Source organism: Camelus dromedarius, chromosome 6 (assembly GCF_036321535.1).
Source record: "Camelus dromedarius isolate mCamDro1 chromosome 6, mCamDro1.pat, whole genome shotgun sequence".
NCBI lineage: Eukaryota > Metazoa > Chordata > Mammalia > Artiodactyla > Camelidae > Camelus > Camelus dromedarius.
Window position 1 is genome coordinate 15,859,593 of NC_087441.1, and position 20,328 is coordinate 15,879,920.

The following is a 20,328-nucleotide window of genomic DNA, read 5'->3' on the forward strand; positions in this document are numbered from 1 at the left end:
TTTTATTTGGGTTTTGTCGTCTCCCAGGATTTTACTTCAATGTGTTCGCCAGTGATCTGCTAATTTTTATTTTAAAGGAGAAACACGTACAGAATCTCATTTGCTTCTAAAACATGCGCCAACTGCAATACTATCACTTCTCTTCTGGGCTGGTTTTAAAAGAGCAGGTTGGGTTCTTTCTTCGAGCCTGACTCTTGTTTTCCCATCTCAGCTTTATGTCTGTGCGATTTGTGAATTGTAAACAACAATCATTTTTTAATGTTCTTGGGGAAATGCTTTGGCTGCATTTCAAGCCTTTTATGTATTCTCCTCATGATGTTATCTGTAATTAAGCTTTAGATAATTAACATTTCCCTCAAAATCGGTATCTCTCTATCTTTTTCCCTTGTTTGTTACAGAACATTAAATTAAACTCAGCACCACTTCCCCTACGTCCTCCTCCCCATCCTGAAGGTCAACCCAGTTTTAATTTTTTTTGTATGTAAATAATAAATAAGTGGTGCACGGCCCGAAAAGTAGCATTTAATCTAGTGGCTAACAGTAGGGTTTGGGGCTAGGAAAGAAATTGTCCTTGTGTAGCTGTACTATCCCTTTTGCAAGGTGACCATTCTCAGAAGCATCCTCAGCCAAGTAATAGACTAAGGAAGCGGGTGATACAATGGCTGGGGGCAGGGAGGTGATTCAGGACCGTAGCTCTTAATGCAAACCAGCTACTTTGGGGAGCAACTTGGCTGGTAAGTGGTTTCCTGGGTTGGAAAGGAGGCATTTTGCCTTTCAGGGGTAATGCTAATAGGCTGGGAAAGAGCTCCCACAAACCATTTCACCATTATTTTGCTATTACAGCTATTAGGAAAATAGAAGCTATGCTTTAAATCTAGATGGCACATCTCTTTGTAGGAATTCCAGCTCTTACCGAATCCACTCTTCCTTCATGTTGGTGTAGATGGGGAGGATAGTAGTGTGAGTGAGACCTGTCTAGAGCTTGTGGGAGACGAGGGGAAACCCAAAGCCCTTGACGCTGAAGCTTTTGGGACAAACCTTCTGTGTCCTTTCCTTGAAGACTTATGAACCATGATGGGAATAACAAATAATGCCCCCAGAACATAAAGCTCTTATTTAACTTCCATTTAGAAATCACTAAAACACGATAGCCACATGGAGTGGTGTGGTCTTGGAGATAACACTCCCGTCTACTGCTGGACATAGATGACCACACCAAGCATTCAAAGACAGGGATGCTGTCTGCTGGGATGAATCTTTTTTTTTTAATTGTGAAAACTTAATACGCATCTTCAAAAGGGAAAAGATTAGCTTCCAAAGAGGGTTTGAACATAATTACTAAAAGCTAACAAATAAGCTCAGTACAACAGGAAATGAATTAGAGCTGTTCTAGTCACACAAAGTAAATAATGAATCATATTTGCCAAGGAAGAAGCTTAAGACCTTGATATTTAAGATGGGGGGGTACAAAATGTCTCACGATGATCGTAAATGGCTGATGCTGCAAACTCGTTCTTCTGAGGAGGGTCACGACCATGTTCTACCTCTCTGGACACAGACAACCCAGAAGAAGGCTGTGAAGATCGTTATTCGCAAAGAAACAGCAAAGTCAGCAATATATTATTACTGACGCTCTTTAATAGCTCAGATCTTCCATACTTAATCACCTGGCAAATGTTTCAACTCCTTACGGTGACTGGATGATCTGTACAATATATGGACGAGGGTCTCCACTTAAACAAGAGCTGTGCTCAGACTGGGATGCAGGTATGCCTGGAGGTGCCTCTGTGATGACGGGACAAAGGGTCACTTTTGTGAGAGACTGAGAACCCCCCTGGGCAAGAATTAATATTGGGAGAAGAGGGAGCTATACAAGAACAGGGTCTTGGCAAGGGACACTGCTTCTGTGCACAGCAAGGTGCCTATCATTTGGATTTAACCAAAATATGACATCTCTGGTAAGATTTGTCAATAGTCATTACTATTTCCATTATACATACACATTTTTTGGTGAATTTATCAATGTCAATTTATACAACATTGTCTCCTTCCCATGAGAATGTAGGGCTTTACCAAAATAACTCAAAAAATTTTTTTGCCCTTAAATTAGTGAGATGTACATTTAAAAACCCATGAAATTTATTTCTTAGAGACTCATTTTAGCCATAAGCCCCAAAATTACCCATGAAACAAAAATTTCTTCTACCCAGGCATTTCATGAGGCTGAAACAATATGAAAACAAATGTAACAAATTTAGACCAGCACATTTTTTTTTTTCTTGAAAAAGCCTTTCCACTTCTGAAGAAACGTCCTCTCAAGGGACCTGAACATGTCCAGGCCAGTGACTTTCTCATAAACAGGATTTGGAGGGAGCTGAGTTTTCCATGGTGAAAACATCCCGATTCATCAAAAGAAAAAAATTTCTCACAACTAGCGAAACTCAAATCTTTAAGGAAACAACATGTTACATTTCTGAAATGTTTATATCCAGTGTTTCAAAGGCAAATACATCATCCACATGATTGGGTAAATATTTCTTTTATAAAGTAAATGTAATTTTTTTTTCCTGAAAAACTTATGACAGAGTTTTCCTCAAGGAAATTTGGAATTTAAAAAAATCTTTATTTAAGGCAGCCAGTTTATTCGATTAAGCTGCCAAGTAGTCCTTAACTTGAAAGCTTGCCAGGTTATTTATTTTGTGGGGAGGAAGGAGGTAATTAGGGGCTTTAATTAATTAATTAATAATTTTTATTTATTTATTTTTTAATGGAGGTACTGGGGATCGAACCCAGGACTCTCTGCATGTTAAATATGTGCTCTACCAGTGAGCTACACAACCCGCCTCCCCTGCCGCCAGGATATGTGGGAAAGGTGGAAACAGGACAATGGTTAACCCCATTTGAATCGTACATGAATGCAATAAAATATTTCCCATTCTTCATAGTTCAGACTGCCTGGTTAGTTGTAAAATCAGTATGGGTTTGGGGCTGGGCTGAAGGGCCTGTTTGCAGGGCAGCTCTGGGCTGCACAGGACCGTGTCCTCTAGGACACACCAGCGAGGCCCTTGTTCTTGTCTCTGGGGCAGTCACCCTAGATGGGCCCAGAGGGTTCGCAAGAACTCTCATGTGCAGCAAATAGACTTGGGGGATGAAATAAGGCAATGGAAGTAAAGGACACATTTCCAAGACTGAAACATTCTCAATTTAAATTTCAAATGAAAGAAAATACTGGCCTGTTCAGTTCAAATTGGATACCCCAAACTGTAGGTTTAGCTCCCCTAGGACTCATGGGTGAATCTCGAGGGGATGGAGCTAAAATCCACCAGCAAGTAAAAATTAAATGGTTGTTTTCTAAAAACCTCGGTAAGATATCAGGAGCTCTGAAGCCTCTCCATTATGGAATGTCATCCCATTTATTGTTTTTATTGTTTTTGATTTTGGTTATTTTGTGGAGTAGGGGAAGGAGGTGGGAAATGTAGAGTGTTTTTAGGATGATTGTTGAACTTGGTTGGGCAGTCTGTAGTTGAGTGGGTAGAAAAGACCTGGGTCTGGACCAAGGAGTGGCCAGGCCCTCCTGCCACTAGGAAGGCAGTGCCCAGAGAGCCCTGAGGCAGCGCCCGCAGCTTCAGGCCTGAGAACAGCTCAGAGCACGTTCAGGGCATCATGTGCTCAGCAGCACACACAGAGGGCGCTAAGAGGTTGCAGAGAAGTGTGTGTACAAGCACAAGTGAGCATCACATGGGGACTCTGAACATCGCATGTGTGTGTGTGTGTGTGTGTGTGCGCGTGTGTGTGTAAACTCAGTAGACCTGAGGTTGCTGCAGTTTCTGGTGGAGACAGCCACCAGCACAGGCCTAGTTACTAAAGTTGTAACCCAGTGTTTACTCCTCGCTGGAAGGTCTAAGCTGAGAGTGGCTATGGTACCAGCTCTTGCTGACATATTACCCCCTGGCCAGAAATTCTTTTAATTAAACAGTTGGAATAACATGCTAAAAATACTCTGCTAAACAATATAAATTTATGTAAAAGAAATCCATTAAAACCAAATCGTTACATAATGGGTGAATTTTTTAATGAGTCTTTCTCAAAATTCACATAGGTGTATGTATATATGTATGTGTATGTATATGTATATATAACCAGTTATATATTAATTAAACCCTTAAGTAAAGCAAAGGGAGTATTTCTCTTTAAAGTCTTCAATTACAATAATTTCCAGGGAAGAAATGTAGCAGTGAACTTTTATGACATAGTAGGTTTTTTCAGGGGAAAGGTTGTTAGAACTAGCATCACTGACACTATTTTCATCTGGAATAAGAATCTGACATCTGTTTGTGAAATAGATTCCAGAAAAGGAGAATATTAAATAAGTTAAAAGAAAGCCAAAAATATTTCACCTTCACTAATAGTCTAAATATTCACAAGACATTTATCACTATGAAATGTATGACTATAAGTCTCTAATTAAATTGCTATTTCTAGCCCTTGAGCTACAATGAAAATTCTATAAAGGAGGCTATAAACCAGTTATCAACCTATTTTAATCACAGCTTGAATTAACACAAGAAAACAGCATCCAAGGAGAGGGCATAATTTTGACTCACACTAGACAGGCTTAAAATTCCAAACCAGACGGTAAGTGCTACATAGACAAGGCCTGTTTCTCTTATTTCTCTGCACGCACTCAGGGCATTGAATAGGGCTCTGCATAGTCAGTAGTTCATAAATCCCACAGACTTATAAGAGTCCCTTAAAAAAATCATAAAAATGTCACTTAATGCAAATTCCAGGTTAGAACATCCTATGAGGCTCTGTGCCCAGTAATAATAAACTCATCACATAATGATGCCAGCAATTGGACATGCTCACAAACCCAGTGTAAAGGGATTAGTGTTGCTAAATTTGCGTAGAAGAAATCTCGGGCTTACTGTCAAAAATCCAACATGTGGACATTGTGATTCAGCATTGTCATATCAGCAGTCCAAGAACCAGAAAGGAAAGATAAATGATGAGAGAAAAATTTAATTTGTAGGTTAGATGCAAAGAATGGTAGAGTCTAACAGTGCAGCGTATTCTTCATGGGTCCCCACAAACCTGCCCTAGCCATATGGGTTTCCCCAAGATGTTTATGGGGTCACCGGTCAGGCAGCTCTCCAGAAAAAACGAAAACAAGGACGTCTAAATAAGGACATGAAAAACATTTATTCAACTATTATTTTAAAGTATCTGGTATGTACCACTTATTGATCTAATCAGTTGGGCTCCAATGGTGAGCAACATTGGTCCTCTGATTTTTAGGAGATTAAAAAAAAAAAAAAAGCCCAGAAAGAAAAGTAGTATCAAAGTCTTCGAAGAAAATGAAATAAAATTTATGGAGCAGTTCTCTTACTCATATATATGCACTTTGCACTAGAAATGACAAACAGTCACAACTCAGCCAGGTTCTGCCTCAAGTCACCAACTTCACCTCACCAAGGAGCTGGAAGACCCTAGTGAGGGTCCTCTAATGTCTGTGTGGACTCCCAGTTTTATTTATTGTTTTCCTCCTTTTTATGTGATCTGACTCTTTCCTTGAAAATCTCATTGCTGCTTTTGTTTTCTGGTCTTGGAAAAGACCCAGACTTCACCAATTAAATATGTGTTTAATTTTTCTTTTTTTTTTAGGAAGTTTTCAAATGCGCACAAAATTGAATGCATCATGATTCAAGGAATGATTGATTTCCAGTATACAATGAGTCTCCAAGAACTCATCACTGAGCTTCCACCATCATCAGTGTTTGGCCCACCTTATTGCATCTATCCCTACCCCCTGTTTGCAATGTCAGTTGTATGTTCATTGCTTGAGATATCTCAATTTTGATTTGTTATTGATAAACCAAACAGGATTTCTGACTCTGGGGTTTAATGCCAAGCAATGAGTAGTTCTCAAAGATTTTCCTAAATGAATGACTGCCTTCAATAAAACACCCTCTGCTTTTACAGTGGGAGGGGTTTCCAAGTTGCCGCAGGTAGGAAAGAAAGATAGACATTCTGAGTTCAGTGTTGGAAGGCGAAGCTTAAGAGGATTCCTCTTTAGGATGTGCAAGTCTTGTCCAGGTTCCCCTGTCCTATTTCCCACCCACAGCCCACACATACGAGGTGTTGAAACAGGAAGGGGCGGGGGAGCAAGTGTGGCATGGTAGCAGAACCAAAGGTAAATCTCTCTTGAAACATTTAATTAAAACAAACGTTATAGAATATATAGGGACTTTCCAGGGTCATAAGTGGTGCCACTTTCCTGGAAATACATTTGATCAAGCATATTTGATTAATTACGTTTAATTGTGCCCCACCTGCTTGCAGTATTAAAAGTACCAATTCTAGACCTAGAGAATAAAGCAATAAAAGTCTCAAAAAATGTCAAGCAAAACAGACGTGTGCTCTGGTGGGCTACAGAAGGAACCACCATTAGAGCTGTTTCCTGAATCTGCGTTCAGTCTAAATCTACGTTAAAAAAATCGCCAATGGAGAAGGACAAAAATTTCAATTGTGGATAATACAGAACTAATAAAAGCACTGAGGATGATATTCACAGAAAAATAAAATGATAGTGTCTCTTAGGGATGACACACCAGGGGACATAATCCTATCCTGGCTTTCTGTCAATATCCCCAGTGACCACAATCTCCACCTTTACTTTTACCTGTCAAGCAAAACCACAGTGAAATCCCACTTGCATGGATGGCACAAGAATTCATCAAATTGTACTTGAGTCATTGGTATGGTTACAAGGAGAGTGACCTTGGGATCAGAAAACCTAACTGTCTGACCCTGGACAGGTCATGTAACATGTTTCCTGACTGTACAATCAGAACTCACAAGTCAGATGTTTTCTTTAACGTTTCAAAGCGAGTACATAAGAGTGGAGCTGCTCTTGTTGAAACAAAGGCAGGAGAGGAAATCAGGGCCCCGCCCGCTCAGCATCCCCCCCACACCCAGGTCTCTCATGGAACAACAGGGTTTTAGAATCCCTAACCTAGAATTCCTCATGATTCATCAACTCCAGAACCCTATGACTGTATCATGGCTAAACAAATCTAACGTCAAAACTGTTTCTAAAACTATTAAGAAATGTAAATGTGATTTTTTGGGTGGATGAAAAATTATTAATATTTCTATGTGACATTTTAGTTTCTTAAAAAAGATCTGCCAGAAAAGGAAATGCTACAATGCCTGTTGCAAAGCTAAATCAATACGCTTATTGGATTTTCTTCCCATCTGCCCCATCTCAAGGTAACATTTTCTTTCAAATTATATTTATGTTTTTAATCTCCATTTACTAATTAACCATATTTAGGTGGTAAATTATTTCACAACTTTTTAAGAGGAAGGAATGCAAAAGGTTCTCTGAAATCATGGTTTTAATCTACTGCTGAACATAGAGGTTTTCTTGTGGGCTGGTGGTAGCCATTTAATTTTAGGAAGAAAACGGATTTATTGTTTCTTCCACTGGCATCTGACTTGAGCAGCATGAGTAATGGTACCCACACAGAGGCAGAGTTCAGGAAAAATATAAGCACTGGGGACAGTAAATAGAAGTTCCCACCAATTATGCATTTCTATATACACTCTGTGTCATGGGCTGAATTCTGTCCCCCTAATTTTTTATGTGGAAGCCCCAACCCTCAGTGCCTCAGAATGTGCTGGTATTTGGAGATAGGGCCTGTTAAGATGTAATTAACTTAAATTTAGACTATTAAAGTGAGCCCTAATCCAACCTGACAGGAGTCCTTTTAAAAAGAGAAATGTTGGACAAAGAAAGAGGCACCAGGGATTTGAGCACACAGAGGACACAACACGTGAGGTCACAGTGAGAAGACGACACCTGCTAGCCCAGGAGAGAGGCTCGGAAGAAACCAAACACACTGACCCCTTGATCTTAGACTTCAGCCTCCAGAACAGTGAGAAAATACGTTTCTGCTGTTTAAACCCCCTCAGTCTGTGGGATTTTGTTTATGCAGCCCCAGCAAAGTAATGCACGATGTTTACATGTGCAAACACACACATGCATACACTATACAAAAGGACATGTCTGTCTACACACACATGCACGCACACACACTCACCCCACAGGGATTATCACCCTCTCCACTTTAAGGCTGCTTAACATATCATTCACAAATACTGAAAATGCCATCTCATTAAATTATTTAGGAATGAAGTGCATTATGATGTAAGAACAGATGTTTTCATCTCATAGCAAAACGTGTACGCTGAACCAGGAAAACACCCCATTTGTTTTTTCAATCACATCCTGCAATACAAGCCCCTTCATGTCTATCCAGTTTGCTGAGAAAATTCAAATTTTCTGCTACGTAGGATTATACAGAGATTAAACAGAAAAAATGGGGGGAATGTATATTTAGTTCTATGCTTAGGTATCTTTTCCATTCAGATCAGTGTTGCTGGATTGTTCTTATATTCAAGGGAATCACTGAAATAAGATTAATCTCTCTCTCTCTTTTTTTTTACCAAGGATTTTGGAAGCTCTGCTTTGTACTATGTGATGATAGTAATAAATAAATAATTCCTCTGGTATTAATGATATTAACATTTCATGTAACTCATTCATTAAGTTCTCAAGCGGAGACCCAAAGCTATTATAATTCAGGACATAGTCACTTAGTATGAAACATACGCCCTCTCAAGCATTATATCCATTTTAAAATTGATAGCACCATCAGGTTTACAAGGTCCTGAGAAGGATTTCATTTTCCCACCAGTCTAAAGTGATTGTGCTATGTTCCCTGACCTTCAAAAGCTTTTTGTCATTTTTCTGTCATGTAGCTTAGCGGTTCTCTCCTCCATCCACTTTCATTTAAATACGTGCGGAGGGTAAATCCAATAAACTAAGTAGCCATTTAGTGGAAACCCTTGTGGGGTCAAAACTCTAGGGAACATTTCAAGGCACTGATGTCCCTTCTTCAACTCTGATTTCCTAGATCATTGATCATCTTCTACCAGCTCTTTGAAATAGATCCTCTTGCCACATGCCCTGTGATCCCCCGTGTTGAAAGCAGTGCTAGGTCTGATACTTAGCAGCTGGTTCTCCCCTTGGGGATGCAGGAGAGGAGAGGAAAATCCTTCTCTTTATGATGAATAATCTAAAACTCTCCAAAAGAGGTAAATTCTGAACACTGCCAGACAAGAGACCCTGAAGATGAGTGGGGAAGACTCCGTTTACAGCCTCATTCCCTAGGGCACCAGCAACACGGGAGGCATTGCTGATAAACAATTCTCTCCTCTTTTTCAGTGATACATCACTTGGTCAAAGGTGCCTGTAGGGTCAGCACAACATTTTTCTTCCTCTTAGTGCTTCCCTGACTGGAGAGCACATCAGCATGAGTTTGCAGAAGAAGGTCAAGTGAAACCCAGGGCCTTGTAAGGAGTAGATGCTTATGACTGTGGAACAGGAAAGAGGCAGTGAGGACGAGGGTGCCATTGAAAAAAATATGTCAGCTCAAATTATGGCATTGCACTATATATATGTTCAGGATTGTAGATTTTAGGTACACTACAATGGTTCTGGAATAAATGAAACAATAGGCTTTAACATGAAAACAGAGTTCCAGAGTGAAATAAATCCGGTAAATGCTGGGTTATAATGGGAAGGGCCTTTTTCACTGTAGGACCCCTCACAACTCGAATCTCTGTGAGATGTGCATAGAATTCAGTGATTCCCAAACTTATTATTGGCAAATGTTTCTTTCATAAGACATTTGAGAAAGGCTGCACTAAAAAGCTTTCAGCCCGCAGAAGGCATTAACTGGCTATTGCCTTAAACTGACTGGCACAGAATTTTAGATCCTCTCACTCACGTTGGTGGGAACCGGCTGGCATTGCTACCCTAGGAAAGAGTGTCCAGCTACCTTGCTGGTGTCGGCGCCACTTTTTTTTTTTTAAAGGTCTCACATATTTATTACCAAGCCAAAGCACTAGGGTAGAAACAGTAACACAAAGAGAAAAAAACATTTTCCCAATTAAACACATCCACACATCCACTTTGTTTTTTAAACTGAAGCACAGTCAGTTACAAAGTGTCAATTTCTGGTGTACAGCACAGTGTCCCAGTCATGCATATACATACATATATTCATTTTCGTACTATTTTTCATTAAAGGTTATTACAAGATATTGAATATAGTTCCCTGTGCTATACAGTAGAAATTCGTCCTTTTAATCTATTTTTATATATAGTAGCTAACATTTGCATAAACACATCCACCTTTAATTCTCCACAAGAACAATGCATGTATGTAGGGCAGTTAAATCAATGCCAAGTTTATCTCCACATTTTTTCATATTAGAAAGTATCTTTTTGGACTAAATACATATTTACTATGCTGTTTCCTAGTGGAGAGAGATTATGTAAGGGAAGGGCTGAGAAGACAGGGCACTGTCATGGAGTTTCAGAGAGGGAGGAGGAATCAAAATAAAATTTGAGATAGAAAAAGCCTTCAGCTGGTAAGGGAGCCTGACAGAAGAAAATGCAATTCAAACCAATCCAACAAGAATAACAGGTGCCAGGGGAACTCGAAGCCAGATGCTTGTGTTAAACCACCTGATGGGAGAGCACTATTGTAGTATCCTGGCTGCAGGACACTCATTTCGTTGTTTAGTAAACACAGTACATTTTCCAATGATGACTGATTCTTGTTTAAATTTGTCTCTTAAGAGGTTTGGTCATGTCCACCTATAAGTTCAACAACAGAGAAATGATTAATATATTAATCCACTCAGGATAGGCACTAAACAAATGGTTATGAATATTAGATACAACCCAGAACAACTTGCACTATCAGTGGAAAATACGGAGACAAGCATATATACTTTGATTGTATCTATCAAAAACTATGAAAAATAACTAAAAGAAGTGAAAATGTGAATAGTGATTATTTTAGAGAGAAGTAAGTACAGATGTTTCTTTTATTTTCTCTTTTCAAAAATTTTTAATGTGGTTTCACAACTTACAATGTTTAAAAACATATCTATTTTTAATGATCTAGCTTCCTTCTTATGTATGATCTTGCCATTTAGGGGCCTTTTTTTTTCTTTAGCTAAGATAGCAGAAAAGATGATTTACTGAATGTGTTACATTCAGCCACAGCCAAGAACAGAACTACTACAGGATGTCAGTGGTCCAAGGCAAAGGATCAAAAGAGACCGTTTTGATGTGAACAAGGTGGTTCTCTCAAAGGTGGTCAAAGCGATCAAATGACAATGGATGTTCTAGATCCACTGAGACAATCTCTAGACAGTAGGTGTGCCATCCAAAAACTTGTACCAGCATCCCTGGGCTCTGGTTCCCTTGTTTCTGCTCCTGTGGCTTCCATGGGTCCACAAGTTGGCAGCTTCCTTAGACCTCTGCTTCTTTTTTTTTTTTTTAAATTGAAGTATAGATTTACAATGTTGTGTTACTTTCTGGTGTATAGCATAGTGATTCAGTTCTATATATATATATATATATATATATATATATATATATATTTATATTTATATATATATTTTCATATTCTTTTTCATTAGTTATTATAATACATTGAAGTAGTTCCCCATGCTATATAGTAGGACCTTATTGTTTATCTGTTTTATGTATAGTAGTGTGTACCTGCTGATCCCAAACTCCTAATTTATCCCTCCACCATCCCCTTTCCCCTTTGGTAACCATAAGTTTGTTTTCTATGTCTGTAAGTCTCTCTCTGTTTTGTAAATAAGCTCATTTGTATAATTTTTTTAGATTCCACATATAAGTGATATCAAGTGATACTTGTCTTTGTCTGACTTACTTCACTTAGTATGATAATCTCTAGGTCCATCCATGTTGCTGCAAATGGTATTATTTTATTCTTTTTTATGGCTGAGCAGTATTCCATTGTATATACATACCACATCTTCTTTATCCAGTCATCCATCGATGGACATTTAGGCTGCTCCCATGTCTTGGCTGGTGCAGACAGTGATGCTGTGAACACTGGAGTGCTTCATCTTTCTCTTTCTGTGCTTCAGCCTGGGCATTAGCTTCCTCCTTCACTTGATTCTCATGGCAAAGAGGTTTCTCAGGAGATGGCACTAAGGATGAGAGCTAGGGGCCATTTTTCTAAACTCGAGTTACTCTTACTCATTTCAAGTTTTATAATGAAGACAAATAGAAAAAAAATAGATAGGTGTATGCACTTTTATAAAATTACTTTCAAATTTCCAGGAAATCTCTATTCTGTTGATAGTAGATGACTGAAAAGACAAATAAAGACTTCTCATTCTCAGTTACAGCCGATGGCTTTGTTAAAAACAAGGTACCCATTTTAAATTGATTTCCAGTAACAGCTTTCCTTGATCTTCAAAAGGCATATAAAAACTTCACTTTCTGAAATTGTTATCAGTTCTGTGCAAGATGGTTTTGTTTTGTTTTCTTTTCCACGAAGGCTGGCATTCAAATTTTCACCAACCCTGGAAGAAATCTCAAAGAATATTTTTCTTACATCTGTATCCAATTGTAGACATAACAAAACACCCTGCCACCACACATTAAGGATGTTTTTTCCTTTTGTAGTCAGTGACAGAAATTATGTGCAGTATCAGAAATCTAATATACTATGAAAGTATCTCCTAAAATGCAGACCTAAGACTAAACTTACTCGCTATGGTCACAGTCAAGTTTATCAATAGGTTGAAGAAGGGTGATGACACAGGTGGCTGCACCCCCTCTTCCAAGTAGAGGCTCTGCCTTTTATCCTTAAAGAACTATCCCAAGAAATCAATGACCAGTTTGTTTTTTTTTAAGATCCCAGATTTGACAGTTTGGCTTTCTACACTGGATCTTCAACATAGAACCAATTCTACCAAACAGTTGAAAGTAAGCATATTATACTGTGAGAAAATGATGATAACAAACTAATCAGGTCTTTAAGCTCACAGCTTAGTGTGATGACCATTTATTTCCAGATGATTCTGTGTTATTCTCAGCCTGACCTGCTCACCAGTGCATCTTAGGGGTATGACCCTGAATGACTTAATGACTTTATAAATTATTGTGTGATATGGTACCTTAATCTATAAAACAGACTTTCTTTCTTCCTTCCTTCCTTCCTTCCTTCCATCCTTCCTTCCTTTTTTCCATCTTTCCTCCCTCCCTCCTTCCCTCTCTTCTTTCCTTCCTTTTTTTTTTTTTTTTTTTTTTAAATTTTCAGGAAAGAGACCTGTGGCTTAAAGTCAAGAACGGAAACTACTGATTTTCCTATTTATGTCATTATGGAAGGAGAAATCTGCAGCAAATCTGAGAGGAATTAGAAGAGTCCAAATTCGGTCATCTACTTTCTTTGATTTATACCGTCACATGTGAGTTTCACATCCTGGTATTTGTGGTGGTTAATTTTTGTGTCAGTTTGACTGGCCACAGGATGCCCAGGTTAAATATTGTTCCTGGGTGTGGCTGTGAGGGTGTTTCTGGATCAGATGAGCGTTGAATCAGTGGACTCTATAAAGTGGATTGCCCTCCCCACGCTGAGTGAGTATCATCCTACGCACTGAAGGCCTGAGTGGAACAAAAGCCTCACAACTTGAGCTGGGATATCTCAGCCCCTCTTCTGCTCTTGGACTGGAATTTACATCAGTGGCTCCCCTGGTTCTTAGGCCTTCAGACTGGGACAGAGTTACATCACTGCTCTCCAGCTTGCAGACAGCAGACTGTGGGACTTCTTAGCTTCTGTAATCGCATGAGCCAATTCCTCATAATAAAGCTCTACAGATACCCTGCTGGTTTTGATTCTCTGGAGAACCTAACACAGTGTTCATTTTTCCTTTCACAGCCTCCGGACAATCCTGCTGTTGAGGTATAGAACAATCTCTTGCTGAAAGCTCTGGAAACACGTATTTTCTTAATTCATTTCAGATTTCTAATTCATGTAGTTTCTCTGATATTTTCCTCTTAATAATATACTCTACTGATCTTTATCTGAAGAAGCAAATAGTATTAATGCCATGTGCTCTGTGCTCACAAGCAAAGCAGAATGCATTTACATTTGTCAATATCCACTCCTGGAATATCACTGCTTGTTCTTTCCTTCTTTTTTTTTTTTTTTTTTTTTTTAACGTCAATGTTTGCAGAGCCATCAACCATCCCAGAGCAATCTGTCTTGCTTGTCTGTGCTCAACTGTGAAAATGCATCTTGATCTCCTCCTTATTCCCCAAAGTCATGACTCCAGCATAAAAGCAGACCTTTATTACTAATTGCCCTGGTGTTTCTTCATCCCCAAAGCACATGCTGCTCAGACCACGGTTCTCAAGAAAGAAAAACAGTAACTGAATATTTCAGTTAAATGCAAAATTGTACTTTCCATTCTTCTCCCAGCTGAGATAGGACTAGGATTTCTGAAAGGCCAGAATATCTGGAAGTCTTCTAATAACTCAGAGCAAAGGAAACATGGTGCTTTTTATTTCCTTTGTTTTAACTAAAGGATGCAGTCAATTTCATGTGTTCCATTTCCATATTTTCCAAATATATTCTCCATGGAATATTGCTTCTGTCTTATGTGTAATACTTTTTCTTGGGGTTCATAATTTGTAATTGATTAATAATACCCTCTCCGTCAGCTTATGAGATGAACTAGATTTTTTTTAATGTTCTAAACTTCGTGTACTGTGTATAATTGCTCAGTAGTTTAAGGTCACTTTTTCTTGCCCCATTAAAATGTTAGAAAACAAACAAATCTAATGGAATGTTTTCCCCTAAGCTATTTATACTAAGTTAATAATCTATTAATAATGTGTAATGGGAGTTAACACTGAAATAGAAAACCACACATTATTTTGACAAATTACCCTCAGGGTCTGATAAGGTTTAACTAATTATTTATGTGCAGTGAAGAGCAATCTGGTAAACAAGTACATCCAGCCTTGCTAAACTGTGCTCAGACTGGGTTCTAATTAATCTGACACCTTCCAGGAATGACCAGTAAAACTATACTGTAGCTTACAAAAAATTCCACAGGTGCTGATTTTTCTCACACTGGGAGAAGGTACTGACATTTGATCAAACAATCATTAGGACCAAAACGGAAACAAGAAAACTCAACATTAAAATGTCATGGGTCTACTGCATGATTTCTTTTACTTTAGATGATTTACTTTGAGATCATGATCAGTTTGTCTGAAATATTTCACTCTTAAGAAAAAGATTAAGATCCTGGGCATAAACCCAGAGAAATCGGTAATTCAAAAAGACACACGCACCCCAGTGTTCATAGCAGCACTATTTACAATAGCCAAAACATGGAAACAACCTAAATGTCCATTGATAGATAACTGAATAAAGAAGATGTGGTATATAAACACAATAGAATATTACTCAGCCATAAAAAAGAATGAAATGATGCCATTTGCATCAACATGGATGGACCTAGAGATTATCATATTAAGTGGAGTAAGTCAGACAGAGAAAGACAGATGGCATTTATACGTGGAATCTAAGAAAAACACACAAATTTTATTTAAAAACCAGAAATAGACTCAAAACAAACTATGGTTACCAAAGGGGAAAGGTAGGGAAGGATAAATTAGGAGTGTGGGATTAACAGGCACACACTACTATTTACAAAAATAGATAAACAACAAAGACCTGCTCTATAGCATAGGGAATTACATTCAATTTCTTGTAATAAGCTATGATGGAAAAGAATCTGAAAATATATGTGTATATATATGTATAACTGAGTTGCTTTGCCCGACATCTGAAACTAACATTGTAAATCAACTATACTTCAATAAAAAATAAAACTGAAAAAAAGATTAAGATGTCGATTTAGGTAATTTAGAATAATCCCATCTGAATCCTTTATTTTACCTATGAGAAAACCAGTGCCCCCAAAGGTTTGTTATCTTGTGCCTGGTCACCTTGACTTCAGGTTAGTAGGCCAAGGCTCCTTCTACACAAGTACGCTGTCAATGGCACTGAAATACGGAAGAGACCACTGGTTCTAATGGGGCAGAAATGACCCAACCACATTGCAGATTGCTCTTGATGGCTCAAAAAATCTTCAGACTTTAGAAAAATCTTTTTCTTATTTCTAATGTTCTAGCCTACTTCAAAGTGGTTTTGGAGATTCATAACACTTGATTGATAATACGTATTGACATCCTTGGACAGAATTTCTCTAAGTGTGTCTGTACATCAGTCTTTTTGATTCCTGCTCCAAAAAAAAAAAAAATCTTTAGTCAAAAAACTTGGAGAATCATTTTATGCAACACACTTCTTTTAGAAGTGAAAGTTTCTCTTGAAGAAAAAAAGCTTTTTAATGTATTTATTCACCAAAACTTTTGTTTGCATATAGCGGTTATTTTACTAACCACTCCTCACATGTTCTAGAGCACCTAGCCTGCTGTCTCGCATTCAGCTGGGGCTCAGTGATTGCCTGGGAACTGGAACTGGCAAACATTAGCTCTGTCTGAATTCCTCTCACATACACCTATACATGTACCTTACACAGATTTCTCTGTGGTCTCACAATGGTTTGTTCCCAAGGATATTTATGAAGGGTTAATTCTCTAATTTACTAATTCTTTGAAATTTCACCATTCAGGGAAGACTACATGGTTTTATTTTGACTCAATGCTGCCCTTTTTAGACACGATCTCTAGATCAACATGGACTTGCAGTGGGAGCATGATTTAAAAGGACAGATTTAAGGAGGTGGGTGTAGCTCAGTGGTAGAATACACGCTTGGAATGCACAAGGTCCTGTATTCAATTCCTAGTACTTCCATTAAAAATAAAGAAATAAAAGAACAGAGTTAAGTCATCATTTCTCTCAAGCTTCTAGAAAATATTTCTAGTAAAGACCACTGTGGGGGACTGGGGGGTACCCATACATGCGGTTGGCATGGATCTATTTCTTGAATGAGTGGCAGTCACACAGGTATTTGCTTTAAAATTATTCTCAATGTTTGAAAATTATATATATATATATTTTTGGATCCAAAATATACAAAGAACTTTTTTTGATTGAATTACAGTCAATTACAATGTGTCAATCTCTGGTGTACAGCACAATGTCCCAGTCATGCATATACATAAATATATTAATTTTCATATTTTTCCATTAAAGGTTATTACAAGATATCGAACATAGTTGCCTGTGCTATACAAAAGAGATGTTTTAAATCTATTTTTATATATAGTGGCTAACATTTGTAAATCTCAAATTCCCAAATTTATCCCCTCCCACCCCTTTCCTTGGTAACCATATGATTGTTTACTATGTCTGCGAGTCTGTTTCTGTTTTGGATGAGTTCATAGTGTCCTTTTTTTTTGAAAATTATGTTTTATACATTCTAAATATATATTTTATGTCTTAGAAAGAGAAAAGGAAACACCATCTAACTCTACGCCTCATTAGGTCCCTCCCTACCCACCAAAAGCTGTGAGTGAAATCACTGGCCACAGTTAGACTGTTGAGAGTCCGTGCAGCCATCCTGGCCTCTACCAGCAAAGGGGCAGGAGCTGGCGGCTGCGCACGTCTTCCAGCTTCTAGGTTAATTCCTCCTAGTGCGGCGTCCTTACCTTATACTGTTATTCTATGTGAAGGGGTAGTGAATTTCAGTCACATTCTGGCTCAACTCTAAGCATGGAAAACCCATTCCTAAAGCCACCTTGGAGAAATCTGGAAATTCAGTTGCATTAATCAAACTTCTGTTTCCACCTCTGGAAATGGCTGATAATACAGAGTATTCTCGTATTTACTCCTTGTGGGAGTCTATACTTTAGCTCCTACTTATTAGCGATCATATGGCATTAGCCTTTCTCTTTGTCGGGAAAGCTTTTATTAGTATTATTGTTCAGGTACTCCAAGGGACACTATTGTCAAAATGTGATCTATAACACTTTTTAGAAATAAAAGATGCTGTGGTTTTTAGTTTTCGTATTTTAGCCTTCCTGAATAGAGTTCTCCTTGTTCTTATCAAAGAGGTAGTTAAAGCAGTAATCCTCTGAAACATTTTAACAAACCAACGTAGAAAATGACTATTTCCAAGTTCCTTTCCTGGCCCACAGGCTCAGGAATATGAATTAGGTGCACTGATATAAATGTTGAATCTTTAATATTTCACACCAAAAGAAATGCCTCCAGGTAGCTTTTAGCATACTGCTGTAATCTTGGGTAATGAATTAATCATACTCGTCCTTAACACAGAATGTTAAGGTGGAATCTACACCGAAGAGTATGGATTAGATAAGCAAGCACTTTTGCTCCTGAAAACTATTTCACCCGTATATTAGGGTTCATAGAACTGTCTAATCTCCACAGACTAGGATCTAAAGTTAACACAGGCTGCAAAGCCCCCGTCTCAGAACAGTGCCAGATAAAAACCCCAAGTCAGGCTGGCAGAAGTGCCCCCAAGGAGGGGAAGCGGCAACATTCACTCAGTAAACAGGAATTTATCCCACTTACCTTCGCCCTGAGGCCTTTCTGATTAGCAACAGCCACAGTCGCTTGTGGAGGGCTGGTTCCCTTAATTAAGGAGGGGGTGTCTGCTTGCACACTAACATTCCTTAGACCAGAATCCTGCCTCGCTGGACGACACATAATTAATATCGAGGTTGCCTGGAAACTCGCATGCTCATGGTGGTCAAAACGAGGCATGAGCCGACTCACTGGCTGTTCTGACACACAGTGGGGGACGTTTTCGCTCACACAGCATTTTGATTATATAGAATTATTGGACCCTTTATAGATGAACACTGTTTTACATTTTGCTACCCACACCTCCAGTGAGTGCCCCTGCTCCCTGTGTGTTCTATGGCTCTAGTCATTTCTTACAAGCAATAGTTTGGAGCCTAGGATAAGCAGCATGAGATTCACCATAAATTTGGTTACATGCATGTAGCTAGCTGGACTACACGCATGAAGGGGGACTAGGCTGACATGACCTTGCTCATGATCTTGGCCTGCTGAGGGGCAGGCCGGGGGTGAATACCTCATTGAAAATCAGTAGGGAGTCATGTTTGGAGAGGGGAGAATACATCCAAATGTGTATTTCCTGATCCTGTACCAATAAATCTCATATTAGTTTTAGAGGACCATTGCTTTCATCCATCCATCCATTCATTCATTTATTAGTTCCTTTTAACAAATCTGTGTTGAGGATCTGTAATGTTTAAGGTGTGCTCCTGGCACTGCAGATTACACAAAAGTGTACGATGTGGTTTCTGTCCTTCATTTTGTGCATGGGGTGGCGGGGGGAGTGATGGAGAGAGTCTGTGTCATGATCAAAAGGCCGATCATTAACTTTACCTAAATTAATTCTAGTTTTATTAATTTTGTAAGATGAATTAATCCAACCCTCATTACGCAGATTTCCTCACTTTAAATCTAAGCTTTATTTAGAGAGTATCACTCCTTTTTGTAAATCATTACTTGGTAGCATAGAAATCCTACACACCAGATATTCTTAAAACACAGAAGGAGAAATCCTGCACACCAGATACTTAAAATACAGAAGAAGAAACTGACCTATGTAAATATCCATGCATATAAACGTACATATATATTATATACATGTATACGTACATTATCCATGTATATGTAGAAATATACATGTATTATGCCTACATAAATATACAAATACCATGTAAAAATACAAGGTCAAGTGAGATAGGTGCCATAAGAAAAGCAGAAAGTGCTGAGAATTTAGATAAACCAGAGATTCCTTTGATTTGGAAGCACAAAGTGAAGGTTCTAGAAAGGAGCTATCTTTCAAATGGGCTCCAAAGAGCATGCAAGTTTTCAAGGGACAAAAGAATCTAAGAGTTCAGAAACCACATAAGAAGGACCTTGAGCGCTTGAAAATTGACTGGAAGGTGGCAGGGAGGGGTCCAGGATGCCTGGGAAGTGTCAGGGTGAGGGGAGGTCTGGAGTCTGAGGAGTGGGGGGCTGGTGACCCATGTACAGACACAAGGAAGGAGAATGGGGGAGGAGCAGGTTGGGGTTTGACTGTGCAGGGTAGGAGGTATTAAGTTAGAGGGGTGGGGCAAGATTCTAATGAAAAACTCCAATAGAGAGATTGAGACATAGCATCCAGGCTTAAAAAAAATTTTTAGTGCCTACATATTGGAGAGAGCTGATGTTGAAAGTGCATGCGTGATGTTGAGGGAATGAGGGTTGAGAAAAAAAGGGAAAAGGACAGAGACATAGAAATGCCCATGTTTAGGAGCGGAGAAGAAGAAGAACAATCAAAATGCTAGAAAATTGCGGCATGTGGAAATCAAGGAAGAGATATATTAAAGGTTGTGAGAGCACT